General features: G+C 37.0%; 1 protein-coding gene across 5 annotated transcripts in view; it reads left to right on the top strand.

Annotated features, from left to right (window-relative positions):
• Positions 1 to 19117, top strand: part of FGF14 (fibroblast growth factor 14) — a 624162-nt gene that overhangs the window by 464450 nt on the left and 140595 nt on the right. The window contains exon 1 of one of the 5 annotated variants that reach the window (XM_060636743.3): positions 13765 to 13893. The exons of the other annotated variants lie outside the window; for them this stretch is intronic. The gene's annotated coding sequence lies outside the window, so the exon portion shown is untranslated. Of the gene's footprint in view, positions 1 to 13764; positions 13894 to 19117 lie in introns of those variants that run through there. 5 annotated transcript variants of the gene reach the window in all.

A 19117-nucleotide genomic window follows, 5' to 3' on the forward strand; every position in this document is an offset into this window, starting at 1 on the left:
TTGTCTGGCTTCATCCTGTTTGTTCTTCCTCATTTTCTCCCCCTACACGATGCCTGTCATTATCTTCTGAGGTAGGCTCGTTGATTTTTTTCTTAAAAAGTGAATGCAACGAAATATACCCCAATCTCACCTGCACTGCCTCTAGCCACTATTATTTCCCTCGATCCCTGTACAGCCCAGCCCTCCCTACGCACAGTGGCTCTGTGATGCCCTGGTCTTAATGGGACGAGGGTGGACTCTGGCACCAGACAGAAGGCCTCCCTCTGCCTTCTACTGGCTGAGCAACTCAGAGGAGTCTGTGAATGTACAGGGACTTCTATGCAACCAGCAGCTCAGACAAGATGATTTGGGAGATATCATTTAGCTTTAAATTCTTTTTCTCGCTTGTTTAGAAGCCCACATGGGCTGAGCCTTAAAAAATCAAGGCAGAGACAGGTTCCTTTGCACGGGTTTGTGCTTACATTAAAAGGCCATCTATGGAACAGAACCAATCCTCTCAATGGTCTATTCTCAGTGTCTGTTGCCCTATTCCCCTGCCCCAGAATCCCATCTCCTCAGTTCTTCCTCAGCCCTGTGCCTTCTGATTTACTTTGGTTCCATGCTTCCTCTTGGCTGTTGACTAATTACAGCCTGAAAACAGTTGGCTAATTATTTCTGTATACTATATTTATTCTGCCTCTTAAGATTTACAATCCAACAATCTTGTCTGTTGTTAAGTTTGAAACAATTGCATTTAAGAATCCTCTCTCACTGTGTGTGTGTGTTTGCAAGTGAAAAAGTATGTTGTACATGTGTGTAAATAAGAAAATTCGCGTGAAAAATGCTGTGTGATACAGATACAACCTGAAGCATAAAAACAAAGAACTAAGTATGTTTAATTCCAAATATATATATTTTTAAAAATTGGTGGCTCAGCTTCCCATCCCCCACCCTGTAATTATTCCACTCTGTCCTTTGGCAGATAAAAGCTACTATCCTCCTAGATGCACTGGTGTGAATACTAAGACAGGAAATAAAAAAAAAGAAGACTGCTCAGGTCTCTAGTAAATGTCAGTTTAATGCCTCCCAGTACATCTAGAACTCAGTTGTTTCAGATAATTTGATTTGTTTTATCTTAACAAACCTCATTAACTTTTTTGGAGTTGGCATCTGCACAGAATTTTTTTTTTTTACAGCTTTAACACATAAGACCCAGTCGTACTAACAAGTAAGCTAAAACCCATTTGAAAGGAATTAAAGCTTCAATGAGGAAATATAGAAACAGTGACAAGTCTAGAAAGAAAGGTATAACAAAATGAACACACACACACACACACACACACACACAAATATATACCTGTCACAATCATCATCTCCACAAGCATAATCTGCGACACGAACAAATGTTAAGGTGTGCATAGGAATTTCAATCTTCCATTTTAAGTTCTGTTAAGTAATATTGAACATATTCTTAAAGAACAGCATCTCATGCCCTTAAATAGCAACCAGCATGTATTTAAAGAGAGCAATAAAGGAAAGGAAATCAAACAAAAAAAATAGGAAGTAATCTAGGTGGCAGCATTGGATGGACAAGAAAAATAAAACCGTTGATATTAACCAATTAGAATTGACAGCAACAGCAAGTTCGCTTTGGAAGAGAAAGAAAAGCACTAAAGAAATGAGGTTCTCAATTTTAAGAAGTTGAATTTATCAAACATAGGAATTAAGCAATCGGATTTGTATCAAAAGTGCTGGTTTGGAAAGTAGGCCAGGCTGAGGTGCTTCTAATTAGTGACGAGCTAATGAAACTTCAGAGCCTCAAAAACTATGACAAAGTTTGGAACAGGAAAAACATTCGTTTGTTAAAATCTCAGCAAATAGTAATTTTCCTAGTGAAGAAAATAATTATAAGCCAAGAGGATTCCTTTATGCTTCAGGGAGTTGGTTATTCTGTGGTTATTGGTACTGTATCCAAGGTGATTCCATTTAAAGAGTGCATTACACACAAGTGATTTGATTAAACATCCTGGTTTCATGGCTGTGGTATCAATATTGGCGGCAAGCATCTTTTTTCATGAGGGAAAATGTGGATGAACCATATACTGCGTATCCTGATATGGGATTTCAAACTGCAGTTAAGAAACTATATAACACAAAAAGGAATTTTTGATACTTGTATGTTGGGTTTATTCTTTTTTTTTAATGTTTTATTTTTGAGAGAGTGAGTGAGAGAGAAAGAGACAGAGCGAGATAGAGCGCAAGTAGGGGATGGGGCAGAGGGAGAGGGAGACACAGAATCTGAAGCAGGCTCCAGGCTCTGAGCTGTCAGCACAGAGCCCAATGTGGAGCTTGAACCCATGAACCATGAGATCATGACCTGAGCCAAAGCCGGACACTTAACTGAGCCATGCAGGTGCCCAACAAGCAGAAGTCTTAATGCTGAGACTTTGTAGGTATTCCCCTGGCAACGTGGTTGTATGTATCTGCTTCTGTTTAAGTATGTGTTACCTTGAATAATCTAAAGGGGTTGCTAAACTGATAAACCTGAGATATTCCTATTGTTGCGAGTAAATATAAGGCAACACATTTCTTAGCTCATCAAACTTGACCGTCGTCATCCACATTGAGCTTCACAAAAACTCTTTAACATAGGCAACATTATGCCTATTTTATAAATAAAAGAATGGAAACTTACAGATATTAGTAATTTTTCCTGGGTCTTACAGTCTGTATGATCAGGGTATGTAATAAGATTACAACCCTATATTTTTGGATATCTAGCATGAGGGCTGTTCCTTTATGATACAACTACCATCTTCCTTGAAGTCTTCTTGATGATGAATAGGAAAAATGTGTAGAGAACACTCTTTCCAGGTAGGGAACAAGCTGCAAGTTTGAGAACATTCTTTCCAATCAGGGTTGGAAGTCACCCTGGGAAGTGGGAGGGAGATGCTAAGAATTGCAGTTCTGGTTTATCTGGTCCCACGTCCTCTTTCCTATACATGCTTCAATTTAATTACAAACAATTTCACTCCATTTTTTTTAAAAGGACTTTGTTCATGTTTATTGTTCATAAAATTTGCAAGACTATAAAATCCAGGAGACAATCTAACAGATTAAGTGTTCTTCCCCAGCTTTTGGGAAACGTTACTATTCTTCTTTTTGTCCGTCCCTAGCTTTCCTTTTTTAAGACACTGTTTTTCTGTTGATCAGAAAATCATCGAGTGTTTCTCATGCAAGACTACAGCTGAAGGAGTTAAAACATTCCTGGCACGAACACTCAGCAGGTTTATCAGTGACCCATACATATCTTGAAGATGACATGTGTCTATTTCATAAACTTTATATTAGTTTTATTAAGTTCACAACACAATCTCTATTTTAAAATAGGTACTTCATTGAACTATAACACACACATTGAAAAGTGCACACATCACATACAACTTAATGAATTTTCACAAGCAGAATACACTGACATAGAGACTACCTGGAACAGGAGCAGAACAGTGCCCCGGAAATCCCACTCCCAGGGCTTTCCAAACAATGAACCTTACAGGTGGCTGCTGTTTTGACTACTAACACAATATATTAGTTTTGTTCGTTTCAGAACTTCATATATGATACCATTTAGCATGTGCTTTTTGAGTCCGGCTTCTTTAACTTAACAGTGTTTGGAGATTCATGACTGTTATCTCTGGGAATTTTTCATCACATCTATAGTGATATCCTCCCTTTTTCCTGATATTGATAATTTTTTCCTTTTCCCTTTTTTTCTCGAACAGTTTTGTTAACATGTATTAAATTTTATTCACCTTTCTTTAAGAAGCCGCTTTTGGCTCAGTTTTTTTTCTATTTTCTGTTTTTGTGTTTTATTAATTCTATTCCTCTTTTTTAAATTTAAATTCAAGTTAGTTAACATACAGTATAGTCTTGGCTTCAGGAGTAGAACCCAGTGATTCATCACTTCCATAAAACACCCAATGCTCATCCTGAAAATGCCATCCTTGATGGCCATCCCATTTTAACCCCCCTGTCCCCCCCCCGCCTAGAAAACCTCAGTTTGTTCTCTGTATTTAAGAGTCTCTTATGGTTTGCCTCCCTCTCTGTTTTTATCTTATTTTTCCTTCCCTTCCCTATGTTCATCTGTTGAGTTTCTAAAATTCCACATGAGTGAAATCATATGAAATCTGTCTTTCTCTGACTTATTTCACTTAGCATAATACCCTCTAGTTCCATTCACATTGTTGTAAATGGCAAGATTTCATTCTTTTTCATCACTGAGTATTTCACATCTTCTCTATCCAAGAAGCCACTAAAAAGGAGAATTACAGGCCAATATCCCTGAATTTGCATGCAAGAATTCTCAACAAGATGCTAGAAAATCGAATTCAACAGTACATTAAAAGAATTATTCACCATGTTCAAGTGGAGTTCATTCCTGGGCCGCAGAACTGGTTCAATATTCACAAATCAATCAATGTGATACACCACATTATTAATTCTGTTCTTAACTATTATTTCATTCTATTTTATTTAGATTAAATTTACTGGTTTGTTTTAACTTCTTGAGTGTACAAATTGCAAGCTTATTAATTGTAGACCATTAAGCATACATTTGATTTTGTGCTGTAAATTTATCTGTAATCATGACACCCCAAGCATTTCCCTTTAGCTGCATTGCATGAGTTGTGTTGTGTTATGTTTTAATTTGCATTTGATAAATATTTTCTAATCCCCATTGTGACTTATTCTTTTACTCATGATTATTTAGAAGCTCTCACTTAATTTTCAAATATTTAGGAATTGTCTAGTTATCTTTTTTCATAAAAATAAATTACTAGATCTGTAGGCTAAACCCACCATAATCTGAGAACAAATGACATATGAAGATTGAAAATACATTTTTTTCAGTAGCCAGATGAAACAATTTATGCACACCCAACTATATTAAATTTGTTAACAGTGTAGTTCAAATTTTCTTTTAAAAATTGATTTTCATGTATGTCTCCACTTTTGTCAGTTACTGAGACAGCTATGTTAAAAATCTCCCATTATGAATATGAATTTTTCTGTATCTACTTTAGATTTGTCAGTTTTTGCCTTCTTTATAGGCTAATAGGAAATGATTATATCTCACTGGTGGACATTCCCTTTTATCGTAACATCTTGCTTTTTGCTCTAATATTTACTTCATTTGCTATTAGTATAACTACATCAGCTTTATCTAGTTTACTGTTTGTGTAGGGGCTATTTTTCATACCTTTAACTTGTCTATATCCTTATAATTAAGGTGGGCATCTTGTAAGCATGACTTTATTTTTATTTTGATTTAATTTTTGCTTTAGTTACACTCTGACAATCTCTGCCTTTTAATTAGAATATCCAGTCTATTTACATTTAGTGAAATTAATGGTATACCAGTTTTACCATTTGTTTTCTATTTGATCTATTCTATTTTTTATTTTTTATTTTTATTTTTTTATTTTAATTTTTTTAATATGAAAATTATTGTCAAATTGGTTTCCATACAACACCCAGTGCTCTTCCCAACAGGTGCCCTCCTCAATGCCCATCACCCACTTTCCCCTCCCTCCCACCCCCATCAACCCTCAGTTTGTTATCAGTTTTTAAGAGTCTCTTGTGGTTTGCCTCCCTCCCTCTCTAACGTTTTCTTTTCCTTCCCCTCCCCCATGGTCTTCTGTTAAGTTTCTCAGGATCCACATAAGAGTGAAAACATATGGTATCTGGTATCTGTCTTTCTCTGTATGACTTATTTCACTTAGCATAACACTCTCCAGTTCCATCCACGTTGCTACAAAAGGCCATATTTCATTCTTTCTCATTGTCACATAGTATTCCATTGTGTATATAAACCACAATTTCTTTATCCATTCATCAGTTGATGGACATTTAGGCTCTTTCCATAATTTGGCTATTGTTGAAAGTGCTGCTGTAAACATTGAGGTACAAGTGCCCCTATGCATCAGCACTCCTCTATCCCTTGGGTAAATTCCTAGCAGTGCTACTGCTGGGTCATAGGGTAGGTCTATTTTTAACTTTTTGAGGAACCTCCACACTGTTTTCCAGAGCAGCTGCACCAGTTTGGATTCACACCAACAGTGCAAGAGGGTTCCTGTTTCTCCACATTCTCTCTAGCATCCAATCTATTCTATTTACCTGTTTCTTCATTTTCTTACATTCTTTTAATATGTCAAGAATATTATTTATTGTTCCATTTTCCACCATTATTAGCCTGAGGCTTATAAATCCATTACAATATATTTTAGTGATTACCTTGGATATTACCACATTTAATGTTGACTTAATAGAGTATGATACACATTTGAATACCTACCACATTTAATACAATGGTTTATCACTTAGTCTCTCTAGTTTTTGTTGTTTATTTATTTCTTATTGTCATGCTTTTATTTCCATGTGTATATAAAACATAATAAAATTATTTTTATTATGTAATAGACTCAATACGTATTAAAGTATTGGTCCTTGCTCTTTATTCTTTTCTACATTTTTAGGGTTCTACCTGGGAAACACTTTTCTTTGCAACCTAAACATCTCTTTTATTATTATAATGGTTATTATTTTAGTGCAGTCCACTTGTTATGAATTCTGTCAGTTTTGTTTGAGTGAACATTTCGTAGTTCGTCTTTGAGTGGCATACTTACTGGGTGTGGAATTCTAGATTGGAGGGGTTTTCCCCCCCCCCATCATTCTATTGTCTCTTGGCTTCCATTATTTCCTATTGAAAATTCCATGGTAATCTTATCATTTCTCATTTGAAAGGTATATGTACTCATTTCTAAGAGTACATATGGCTGCTTCTAAGATTTTTCTCTTGTTTTTTGTGTCAGTAATTTTATCATGATTTGCCAAGGTGTTGCTTTGTTTGCATTTATCTTTCAAGAGGTTTGCAGCATGTTCTGAGTCTAGGATGTGGGATTTTATGGCAGCTTCTGAATCTTTTTATTATATTAACATATTTCAAATATTTCCTCACCATTATCATTTGTCTTTCTGGGACTTCAATTACATTTATGTCAGTAATTTTCATTATGTCTCCCATATTCTTACTCTATTTTCTAGATTTTATGTATGTGTGCTTTAGTCTAGATATTTTCAAATGAGATATTTTCCAGTTATTTAGTCCTCTCTCCTTTTGCTGTTAACTCATCTGCTGATTTTTTTCCTTTTTATTATATATTTTTTTCAATCTTGAAAGTTACATTTGATTATTTTAGTTCCCTGTTTAGATCTCCATCATGTCTTCTATTTTCTTAAACATATTAATGCTTTTAATGTCTATCTGGATGACTTAAGCATCTGTTTCTATTTTCTGTTTTTCTCTTGGATCTTTTTGTATTTCTTCTTGTAATTTTGGCATGTAAAAAAAATTTTGGCAACTTTTGAGTATTGAACATTTTAGGTAGAAATCCATAGAGATTGTCTATGATTGTATCTTCCTTGGAGAGGAGATTTGTGTGTGTGTGTGTAGGTAATTACAGTAGAGACAGAAAATCCCAATTTATCCTAGCATGAAATATATTTGAAGTTGTTTTTCCTGTATGTGTGTGTGTGTGTGTGTGTGTGTGTGTGTGTGTGTGTGTTAGCGTGTCTATTTCTAGCTTGCTTTTTGGCTAAGGGATAGCTTTCTAGGGGTTCCAGTTGAAATCCTGGATGTTTACCAAGGGCACTACTCATTGGCACACTAGAGTTCCAATTTAATCTCCAATTTTGTCTCCAATTTTTGTCTCCAGCATTGTGGACTGCCAAAAGCTTTGCTCTGATTTTCAGCCTTTTGCCTTTCTCTACTTCTGAAACAGCAAATTCTTAAGAGGATGAATGATATATAATAATGTGCTCACCTCTATGTGTTTTCCTTTTCTTTGAGATGTTGACCCCTCAAGTCCTAATTGTGTAGGAAGCTTTATAGTACTTTTAATCAAATTCATTTCTTTTCTTTTTTAAAGTACCTAGCTTTCATATTTGGTAAGAGAGTTGATTTTATACTGGTTAGTTGGTCATAACTAGCAGTGAAATTGCTTTCCAAATTTTAAATCCTAGCTCTCAGAGAAACTGGCAATTAGAAAATATTATCTTCTTTTTAAATCAACGTATCCTGAATATAGAAAAAGAAATCAGTATCTTGACCAAATTTGAGAGAACTTTTATGATTTATAAGTATGATCAAATCATCAGTTCCAACCATTTTTTCCCAACTTTTTTGTCATTTGGAAGAAATTATTTGAAAAAAATTCTTTTTTTTTTAATTTTTAAATTTTATGTATTTATTATGAGAGAGAAGGCAACAGGAGCAGTGGAGGGGCAGAGAGAGAAGGAGAGAGAGAATCCCAAGCAGGCTCTGCATTGTCAACACATGGAGCCCAATGCAGGGCTTGATTTCATGAACCCTGAGATCATGACCTGGGACCAAATCAAGAGCCAGATGCTTAACTCAGGTGCCCCTGGAACCACCCCGGTACCCCTCTTAAGAGAAAATTCTTGACCAGTTTTGATTTGATTTGATTTGATCTGATTTGATTTTTTGAAACATTACTGACTAAAACTAATTTTAAGTTCCAATTTCTAATAAAATCTGGGACAAAGATGGATATTTTTGTCAATAGTTGTTTCTAGATATACATCTTTGTATATTATATGTGCCATGCTATTATACTGCTAATACTGCCAGCTGGGATTATTTTAAGCCTTTTGTATTCTATTGTAAAAATTGGGTTATTCTTTCATTCTCCATATTTATTCCCTGACAGTTGCTAACAGCAACAAATTGTAGATTATCAAAACACCTGCTATAATATTAAAAACATGAAGGTTTACCTCACAAAGAGTAATAAAGATTTGTATGTGTCCTATTTTTGGCTTAGCTCTAAAAGTCTATGAGAAAGATGAAATGGAGAAGCCCATGCTCCATGCTGCTATAAATACTCTGCAACAGGTTTATTCTTATTAACAAATACTCTGGAGAGGCTAGGATAGTCTTGACAAGAAATCAAAGTACTCCTAATGAATTCTATGGCACATTTTGATGCCAGCATTAACAGAGGCCCCATCCAAACTGCCTTAGTCTTGCAGAGCTCCTTTGGCTTAGAGTTGTGTACTTCTGAATCAATGACTTGGTCATTCTAATCTTTAGTCCTTATTGGTCATATAAATTAATGTCACTATGTCTATTTCGCTGGCCTCAAATGAGATAATGCATATGACAGTGCTTTGTAAATTACCACACTCCATGCACACAATGAGGGGCAAACCCTGGACCTGGGTAAAAATGTTCAGCATATCTATTTGATTAGAGCCCTTCTCTTCTACACACATAACAACACATCTCCCAGCATACCATATTTCTAATTTTATTCTTAGGAATATCAACAGAAGTCAGTTTGAACATCTAGAGTGGGAGGAAAAGGTAAAGAAAGGTTTTTGGTTATTTACTTCATTATTTCTTATCTTTATTTGTGCTTTAGTGTATTTTTCTGTCTTGCCTAGAAGAAATTTTAAAAGTCATCCAGTTCAGTCATCTTATTTTATAGCTAAACCACAAATACCTCAGCATATGAATTCCCCTATTATGGTCTCATGGTTTGTCATGGCTAGGGCCATATGAGAAAGGATTCTCCTATTCATAGTGTTGATGTGCTATGAATATGGCACAACATCGTACCATTTTGGATAAAACATGCAGAGATACACACATATGTCTGCCTGTGTGCACCCACATACACACATGAAAAAAAAAACTTTCCTCAAGCTGTGTGAAAAGATCTGACTTCATTTCTCATTCCTTTCTCTACTTCAATGTGGATTTCTTTTGCATTCATATGTCTCTCTGGTGAGGCATTAGTATGTTCTTGTTGGAATTTTTTGTTGCCTCTCAGCTAACCTATTTTTCTCCATGGTGGAGTCACATTATGAGAAAAATCTGACAGTTAGAACCCAAAGTTTGTGAATAGGGTCTGTACAGATTTGAGGAATGGTGTAATGCCTGGAGAGTGATGCTAGATAAGCAGAGGTGAAATGCATAGGACATTGAAAATGAAAAGGGAACTCTACAATGTAAGTAAGTATGAAAAGAAAAGATTCAACACCTTAGTGTGAGTGATAGGTTTAAATTTTGCATTGGGTGTGGAGGGAGGATTGATTTAGAAAATAGAAGGCAAAATATGTAGATGAGACTGACCTGGTGACATGAACTCAAAATGATAAAAATGTTCAGAGGACGTTATTTTTCTGTCTCAATAGCAGACAAGTGTTTTCTGGAGGCAAGCATCCTTTGCAAATGTGTATGGATATCCTTGGAAACAGAGCAGTATATGGGGGTATGAGAAACCATAAGTATATCTTTGTGCAATATCAATTTTAGCTGTGGTAAGTATATTAAAATATTTTATATCAAATTAAAATTTAGAATAAAAATTTCAAAATTCAAATTTTAAAGAATTTGGGTAGAATCAAGATTCCAAAGGAACTCCTACTAATGAGGTGCTATTTGAGACTATATCCCTCAGACTCACCAGTAAACATGATTACTTACTTTCCTCTACCACTGAAAGTACTTAATATTTGAGAATCACTGGAGAATTTGTATTGTAAAATATGCCTAGGCACCTTAGATAATTCTCACAAATCCCTCCCTTTACTTTTTGGCCTTTTGACTATCAAACATCAGATGTTGCCCTTTCTAATTCCCAATACAAAGTATAGAAAGTTGCTTCTTTGCATATTGATGCATTCTTACCTTCTACATTTTAATTTGCTGAAGTTACTTCTCTTGGACAACTGTGTTTGTACCTCAGTGCCCCTTCTAATGAGCATAATTATTTTTCATCTGCCTTTAAAAGGTTTCATATATTTGAATGGTTCTTTGGCTAATGTGAAAGAATGCATGATATTCATATCCAGGATAAGAACAAGCATTTGTACTATGAAAAACCAACTTTGAATGAATAAACAGGGGGAGAAAATAAAGGGGGAAGTAGAGAAGTGTATGAAGCCCTTCACCTGATGGAATTATGTACTGAAATTGATGACCTTCACTTTGTATTTATAAAGGATTCAAGGCATTGGAAAGGAAATGAAATTATCAGACTTCAAAAATCATTGAAAATCCAATGGCTTCTTTAAAAATATGACTTAATATACTTTGGAAAAAATAAAATTATCCTTCAAAAGCAGTCATTAGAAGATTAATGGTGTGTAAAATCTCTGAAGTGTATACCCACATCAAATCTCTGACAAAAGGAAATATGCATAGACCTTAATGTAAGGAAATCCAGAGATGGATATTAATATTAACTGAGTCTCTAATGTCGAAATATCAAAAGTGTATTTTAAAATATAATTCATTTTAAAAGTCTCAGATTTAGTGATTTGGAAAAAAATTATATGGTGGATAAATGAATATTCTTTATGGGACCCTTAAATGGGAAAAAATGTTTTGTCATCTCTTTTATTTTGTTGTCTTAGGTTACACTAGAAATTATATGTTTTTTCTTTTTCCAGAAGAGGGTCTCAATGACGCAAATATGAATTGTGCCAAAAGGCAAGATTAAAAATGCAAATGTATTTGAGTCTTTGTGACTGCCGCCATTGTTACTGAGTAGAATCCCTCCTCGTCTTCCTTTTTTTTAATCTTAAAGTGAAGGGAGAACTTACTAAATATCCAAAATCATTATAGGAAGTTTGAGAAGCTCAATGTCCCAACCAATACCCACTCTAAGTTAATTAATGGCAGCATCTGTCAACAGGTATATGGCAGGCCGTATAAAGTTATAAAGAGCATCTTGGCACAGGCAGTAAATGAGAGTTGACATTTCCTACTTGTAGCTTCAGACCACTAGCCTTGGGTGTAAGGCATGACTTTCTGATCCTGCTTTCTTTTACTGCAGACAAAGATGGGTCTCAGTTCTTCTTAAAGTTGGGGGGTTCACTGCAGTAGTAGATAACCCCTAAGATACTGTCCACTGCAAGTGTTTTATAAACCAAGGGCCCATGAAGGTGGTGTTCCTTCAGCAGCAGTACTGGCTACAAGACAAAGTATTGTTACAATAACCACACAAAAGCAAATTTATTTTTTTTAATGTTTATTTATTTATTTTGAGAGAGAGGGAGAGAAAGAATCCTAAGCAGACTCCACACAGTCAGCACAGAGCCCTACTCAGGGCTCAGTCTCATGACCAGTGGTACCATGACCTGAGCGGAAATCAGGAGTTGGATGCTCAACCAATGAGCCACCCAGGTGGCCCCCACACAAAAACAAATTTAAAGCTTTACTTTCTCATGCAACACAACTGTTTTCATTTTTTACATTCTCTGCCCTATTTGTACATTATTATTTTTATTTATTTATTTATTTTTGGGAGAGCACAAGCAGGAGAGGAGCAGAAAGAGGGGGACAGGGGATCTGAAGCGGGCTCTGTGCTGACAGACTGACAGCAGCAAGCCCAAACTCAAGAATCAGGAGAGAATGACCTGAGCCAAAGTCAGATGCTGAGTCACCCAGGCGCCCCTATTTGTACATTATTTTAATCATAATGTGGATAAAGTCCACTCTTAGCTGGAGATAGTAAATCTCCATTGAGGATTTAATTAATTAATTAATCTTCCATTGAGGATTTAAAGGTGAAAGCACCTTTAAAATGCTGCAAGGCCATTCCAAATGCAAAGGAAACCAAAGACTGTGTTTATCAACACACTTCCTGAATTATTTTTCCATATCTCTACAAGGGAGAAAATGATTTATTTTTTTTTTAATTTTTTTAACGTTTATTTATTTTTGAGACAGAGAGAGACAGAGCATGAACGGGGGAGGGGCAGAGAGAGAGGGAGACACAGAATCGGAAGGAGGCTCCAGGCTCTGAGCCATCAGCCCAGAGCCTGACGCGGGGCTCGAACTCACAGACCGTGAGATCGTGACCTGAGCTGAAGTCGGACGCTTAACCGCCTGAGCCACCCAGGTGCCCCAAGAAAATGATTTTTAAAAGGGCAGGAAAGGTAGAGGGAGGCTGTGGTATTCAATGAAAGTGATATCACAAACACAAAGGGCCTATGTATGGGATGCCTCAGGAGATCAAAGATGTAGTCCTTCCCCTTGAGATGCTAACCGTCTGGTGCAAGTATCATCACTTAGTATTACTACCATAACAAATTAGCACAAATTCTGTGGCTTAAAACAACACAAATGTATTACATGATGATTCTGTAGGTTAGAATTCTGACCTGGGTCTCATAGGGCTAACATCCAGGTGTCGGTAGAGCTACATTCCTTTCTGGATGTTCTAGAGAAGGATCCATTTCTTTGCCTTTTCCAACATCTAGAGGCTATCTGGGTTCCTTGGCATGTGGCCATTCCTCCGGCCTCAAAGTCCTCAACACTACATCTGTCTGATGATTATTCCATAGTCATATCGCCCTTTTACTTTTCTTACAAACACCCTTGTAATTACACTGGACCCACCCATATTATCCAGGGTAATCTCACTATGGTAAGGTTTTTAACTTAACCCTTCATGCAAAGAACCTTTTGCCATATAAGGTAACATGTTCACAAGTTTCAGGGAATAGAATGTGGACGTCTTTGGGGAACTGTTACGCTGTCAGTCAGAGCAAGACAATCCCACAGACAGGTAGGCAAAATGCAACACTGTCAATGCAACACTGTTAATGCAACAATGTAATGTAACACTGACCAATGCAGCACTTGGCCAAAAGGTATTGTGAGAGCATAAGGCGAGCTGACTTCATGCGGCTCTGGGTGCAGGGGCCAGGAAACACCTGCGAAAGGACGTTCTGGATGGAGAGGTGATGACGGTGAACAGGAAACAGACATTGGAAAAGATGCAGAGGCCAGCTTTAAGCCGCAGGCAGCCAGTGCAGAAAGTAAGCCACTGTTAGAATTCATCCTATCATTTCTGCCTCCTCCACAGCTCTCACATCTGTGCATTTGTCACCGTCCTGCTGCTGCCATTTCAGAAAAAGGCCCTGCCACCTATGGCATGGTCCACAGGGATGGTATTTTAACTGCATGCCTCACATCCAACAGTCTAGTGACCAGAGCAATACTTTAAGCATCTCCATAGGATCTTGTCACTTGCCTGCTTTAATTTATTGAACTATATATTCTCAGAACAAAACTCATTTTTGGCATAATTAGCTACACCTCTCAGGATTTGGACGCTTACCCACCATTTCAGCCTCAGTTCGTGATTTTGCTTCTTACTTCTTTAAAATAATGTGTGAGATTCATATAGCATCCTGTGACGTTGGTTGGCCAAGTACTTTTATGTCCACTTCACAGAGAGATTTGGGAGCCTATGACTTATGACTTCACCAGACAGGCAACAAATGGCTGAGCCCCCAGAGTTCTTCCCACTGCCCTGTGGTCAGGCCAGTACACTGTCAAACTGCAGATTTTGTTGTTGAAGATCTCAGGGATTCGAGGACAAAGTACCTCTTTGTTTTCTGCAAATTCATTTTCCCTTAAACCAGATAACACCGGGATTGGGGTAATTTGGGGGCATGTTCATGAGTCATAACAAGTTTAATCCCTTTTACTTCATGTGTTCAATGGCCCACGTAATTGCAAAGCATAGCACTTCCTCTCTGCTGTTAAGGGTATTATCAAGTTAAGAATGTCTTGATCTTAATTAGCTTTTACTAAGCCTATTCTGATGCCCAAATAATATATGTGGCTAAATGGTAAACAATTAGGGTGAGGACCACTTTCCTTTGTTTCTAAAACACTTTTTAAAGAATATACGAAGAGAACTGATATGGAAATCTTCATATCAAAAGTATTTCTGTAATACATGGTGCTTTTCCTTAGGGGTAAGTGATGAGTTTGAATAAGGATACATTTTTTTAAAAGGCAAATAAATCTAAAACAGAAGTTGTTTCTTTTACATCTTTGTATTGACAGTTGAGATGTCCATTTCCTTCTTTTCTTTGGCCTGCTCTGTAAACTCTAGATATCTTAAACCTTAGCCATTGATAGTATTAACAATGACATTATAACTTCTATCAAATGATTGGATGACTTTTCTTTGTCTATGGCTCAGTCTCTACCTATGACATACACATTCTCGTGCTCTTTGCTTACATGTAAAGCTCTCATCTGAATCTTCTGTCTCATCTCTCCTTTGCCTCCACCGGAAGTCTAGATCATAAGATTGCTCTGTGACTGGCATGGAATACATGAAAACTCTGTAATTATTTACTACTACATCCAATAGCTTTGCAAACAGGGATCAAAACCTAGATTTACAAAGTACTATCTGAACATTGTCAAATTCCTTATCTGCTTAAGTCTCACATTATACATATGTATTTAAGTAAATAAAATTTGAGTGATAATAATTGATTTGTATGGTTTTCTAAGGATCATGTTAAGTAGTTAAGTAATGTTTATCCAATTCTGAGTATTGTGCTTGGCACATACTGAATAATGACTAAATGATGGTTATCATTATTATAGTTACTACCATTACCATCACCACTACTATTCCCTGTCGGCAGATACAGAGCAAAACATGAGACTTGCCCTCTGTGTGGAAACGCAGAGAGTGGGGAGGGACAAGGGTGCATCCTGGTATCTCTAAGCAGGAGGGAGCTTTCTGGAAAGAGGCAGCTCTGAAAAGTTCCTCTGGGATGATCCTATCTGAATGCAGAGACAGGGCACCATTTGGGGAGCATCTAGAATCAGGTGACTTTTCATACGCGGAGCAGAGGGATGGACAAGGGTATTGTGAGGGTCCAGGCATCAAGAGTATGGTGACTGGGGGGTAGGAGTCCTGTGGGGGGAAAAGGAGCAGAGGAGATGGTAGATGGTCTCTCTACGAACTACCTATCTTGCTGTATTATTGTTTCCAGTTTCACCAAAGACTTGGATATTAGGTATTCCAATTTAAATTCCTATAAAAGGAGCAATGACAATAAATGGTAGAAGAGGGGGGAAATTTAACCCCATTTAACCTCTCCTAAATGCCAGCTATAGTTCTCAAATCTGTATATACCTGATCTCATTAGTGGTCCTATTGTGATGGGTAGACGTGATCTCACTCATGTTCATGCAGGTGAGAAAATGGGCTTTGAAAGGTTAGGCACTTATCCAACTCACCAATCTGGAGAGAGGGTAACTGGCTCCACCTTTGCCCCAAATCCAGGCTTTACCCTCCACCCCAAATCCCATACTATCTGGAGTCAGTCCTGCAGACGTCTGAGCAGAGGGCTGTCGGCAGCACATGCGCCTTTCTGGCTGGATGTTTTGCTGTGTGTGGCATCACCAGGGTGGTTACAGGGTTCCCATTGATCTTGTCTGCTTTCATGAATGTACAGAGGCATAAATCCTCTTCTCCGCCTGGGAAACATTTTGTTCCAGCACGTAGGCTGTGTGGGAGTAGAGCATTGTTACAACCCATATTGTTATAAACCTATTTTATTCTGTCCTCTCTGAGATTTGAGGGTTCTTTTTTTAGTTCCAATTTTATTTAAAGCTTTGTCTTTCTGGGATGACCTTATGAACTACAGATCTCATTTTAATGGAGGGATTTAAATGAACAGCAGTCACCAAATGGCTCTCCCTGGTACACTGCAGAGCAAAGCAGACATAAAGCTTTCATAAAGGAGTCCGGAGAAGTTGGAATTAGTCTGTTTCACAAGATCAATGTTTTCTCAGGTGAGCCAGGAAGTGCTCTTTGCAAAGGGAACTTCTTGGTATTCTACAGATGTGAGCTGGTGAGGACAGAAACGAGAACACCAAAACTTCCTCCCAAGAAAGGCTTGGATCTGCACATAAACACTTCTTACCTTGTTCAGGCTTTGGCATAAGTCAAGATTTATATCAGAACTTAACTGGGAAAATAAGTAAATAATAAAAAAAGAACTTAACTGTAACACTTTCACTATAGAGAAACTATGTTTTGTCTTGTTTTGTATAAATAAATTGAGTTTTAAAACTCAACAAGGATGGTTTCATAAAATATCCAAACCAAGGAAAGAAAGACTGTTTCTCCCCTTGGAGGAAAAGAGACCATTTCATAATGGGATGTCCAGACAAGGCCTTAATACAGGGCAGTATTTTGACAGGTGCAGAGGCACTGGAGCTAGTTTGAATACATATGCGTATAATGAACATTTGGATGTGTAAGCATAACAGCCCCACAAAGCAAAGGCACTTTCAAAGCCCAACACATGTGAGATTTAGAATCAATGCCATCTTGGGGCACCTGGGTGGCTCAGTCAGTTGAGCATCTGACTTTTGATTTGGCTCAGGTCATTTTCCAGGGTCATGGGATCGAACCCCATCTTGGGCTCTGTGCTGAGCATGGAGCCTGCTTGGAATTCTCTCTCTCTCTCTCTCTCTCTCTCTCTCTCTCTCTGAAAATAAATAAATAAAACTTAAAAAAAAGAACCAATGCCATCTCTTACTAACTGAACAATAATAGGCAAATGATGTATGTTCTCAGATCCAAGTTTTCTTCATATATAACATGGGTAATACATGTTATACACTGTACCCCGAAAACTATGGGCTAAAGATTGAAATAGATAATGTGCATTCAAATTTCTAGGTCAGATAAGCATATAGTAAAGCTCTATTACCCTTTTATCTGATGAAACATCATTTTGACATTTTGCTTTTGATCAGTGTTTATGGTTTGTTTCCCAGCATGGAAATGGAGGAATTTCTCCAAGTGTGGTTTTGTAAACGTATTCAGTTTTGTGTCTTGTCTCTTTATTTCTGCATCCCATGATTAGATTTGGTCACATAGAATAATTTTATAATTTCTTTAAATATTAAGCTCTAGAAGATATATTACAGTCCTGATGTTGCGGCACAAAATTTACAGCAAATTCATTTCTTCAAATATTTTAGTACATGAATAAAGACAACAGCTATCCAGGGAGGTGAAAATTGCAGCTCGGATTTTTCTCATCTGTATTTATACTAAATCAATTATCATGATACTTAAACTTTGTTTTTAATTGATATTCCCTTTGACGCTTTCTCACGATTGTACATAAGTAGAAATATATCTTTTTAGAAGTATTTTGTTGTTGTCTTTCATCAGAAGGTTATCTCAAAAACAATATGTGGCCTTTTAAGTTGTCTGCTTTTGAGTTGATTAGGGAGATACTACAGCAATTTGTTTAGCTACAAGTATTTCAGAGAAATACTGATAAGAATTTAAGGCTTTTTTGTTGTTGCTTTTCTATTAATGATCTTATTACATAGCCTGTCTTCATGAAGCAAGAGCATTCTTGCTTAAAGTATTATTTAAATTAATCCCCTGCGGAAATGTCAGTGGGAACAATCTTGAATGACCTAAAGACCCAAAGTCATAGCATTTAACAAAACCAGTCTTTAAATTTTATTACATGTGCGCACACACACACACACACACACACACACACACTGCTAACATTCTCTACAGCAAAGCTTAGAATTTTGAATTTGGAAATTTAGAACCAAACCAAATGCACTTCTCACATTACATTTTTAAGATTTATTTTACTGAGGATTCATTGTGTGTAGAGTAGTAGTCTGTAGTTGAATATGTTCTCTAAAATGTCACAACATAGATCATTTCTCAATTAAGCAAAACCAGACACAACACCTTCTTATCTCTGCACTGTTTAATGTGCCAACTGTTCAGGTTGTGTTTCATATGTCCCAGAGCTGCCTGCAGACTGTGGTCACCCTGGTGTGCCATTATCCCAAAGTCCTCTAACCCTATCCTGTCCATCAACATGTCTTCAGAAATAATTTTCTCCAAAAGGATATTCCCATTACCTGGAAAACCCTTCTCTTCAATCCACCTTCCACATCCTGGCCATCTGTGACTCTGTTCACACCTCACACTCTCTCCAAGGCCTTCCACTAACCAACTAGGCTAGAATAACCAGCCCTTAGTAGTTATGTCTATACCACACGTTTCAGTTCATTACAAAAGATGTCCCTCTTCTTTGGTTGGTGGTATTCTCTGAATGAACACTTAAGTCTTTTATTATTGTTGATCTGTTTTCTATCCTATCCAACTTGAAGACCACATAAAGTTGTAAATTCCCTAAAAAATAAAACACCTTCAAACCAAAATCCACTAGG

The sequence above is a fragment of the Panthera onca genome, chromosome A1 (genome assembly GCF_046562875.1).
Source record: "Panthera onca isolate mPanOnc1 chromosome A1, mPanOnc1 haplotype 2, whole genome shotgun sequence".
In the NCBI taxonomy this organism is placed as follows: Eukaryota; Metazoa; Chordata; class Mammalia; order Carnivora; family Felidae; genus Panthera; species Panthera onca.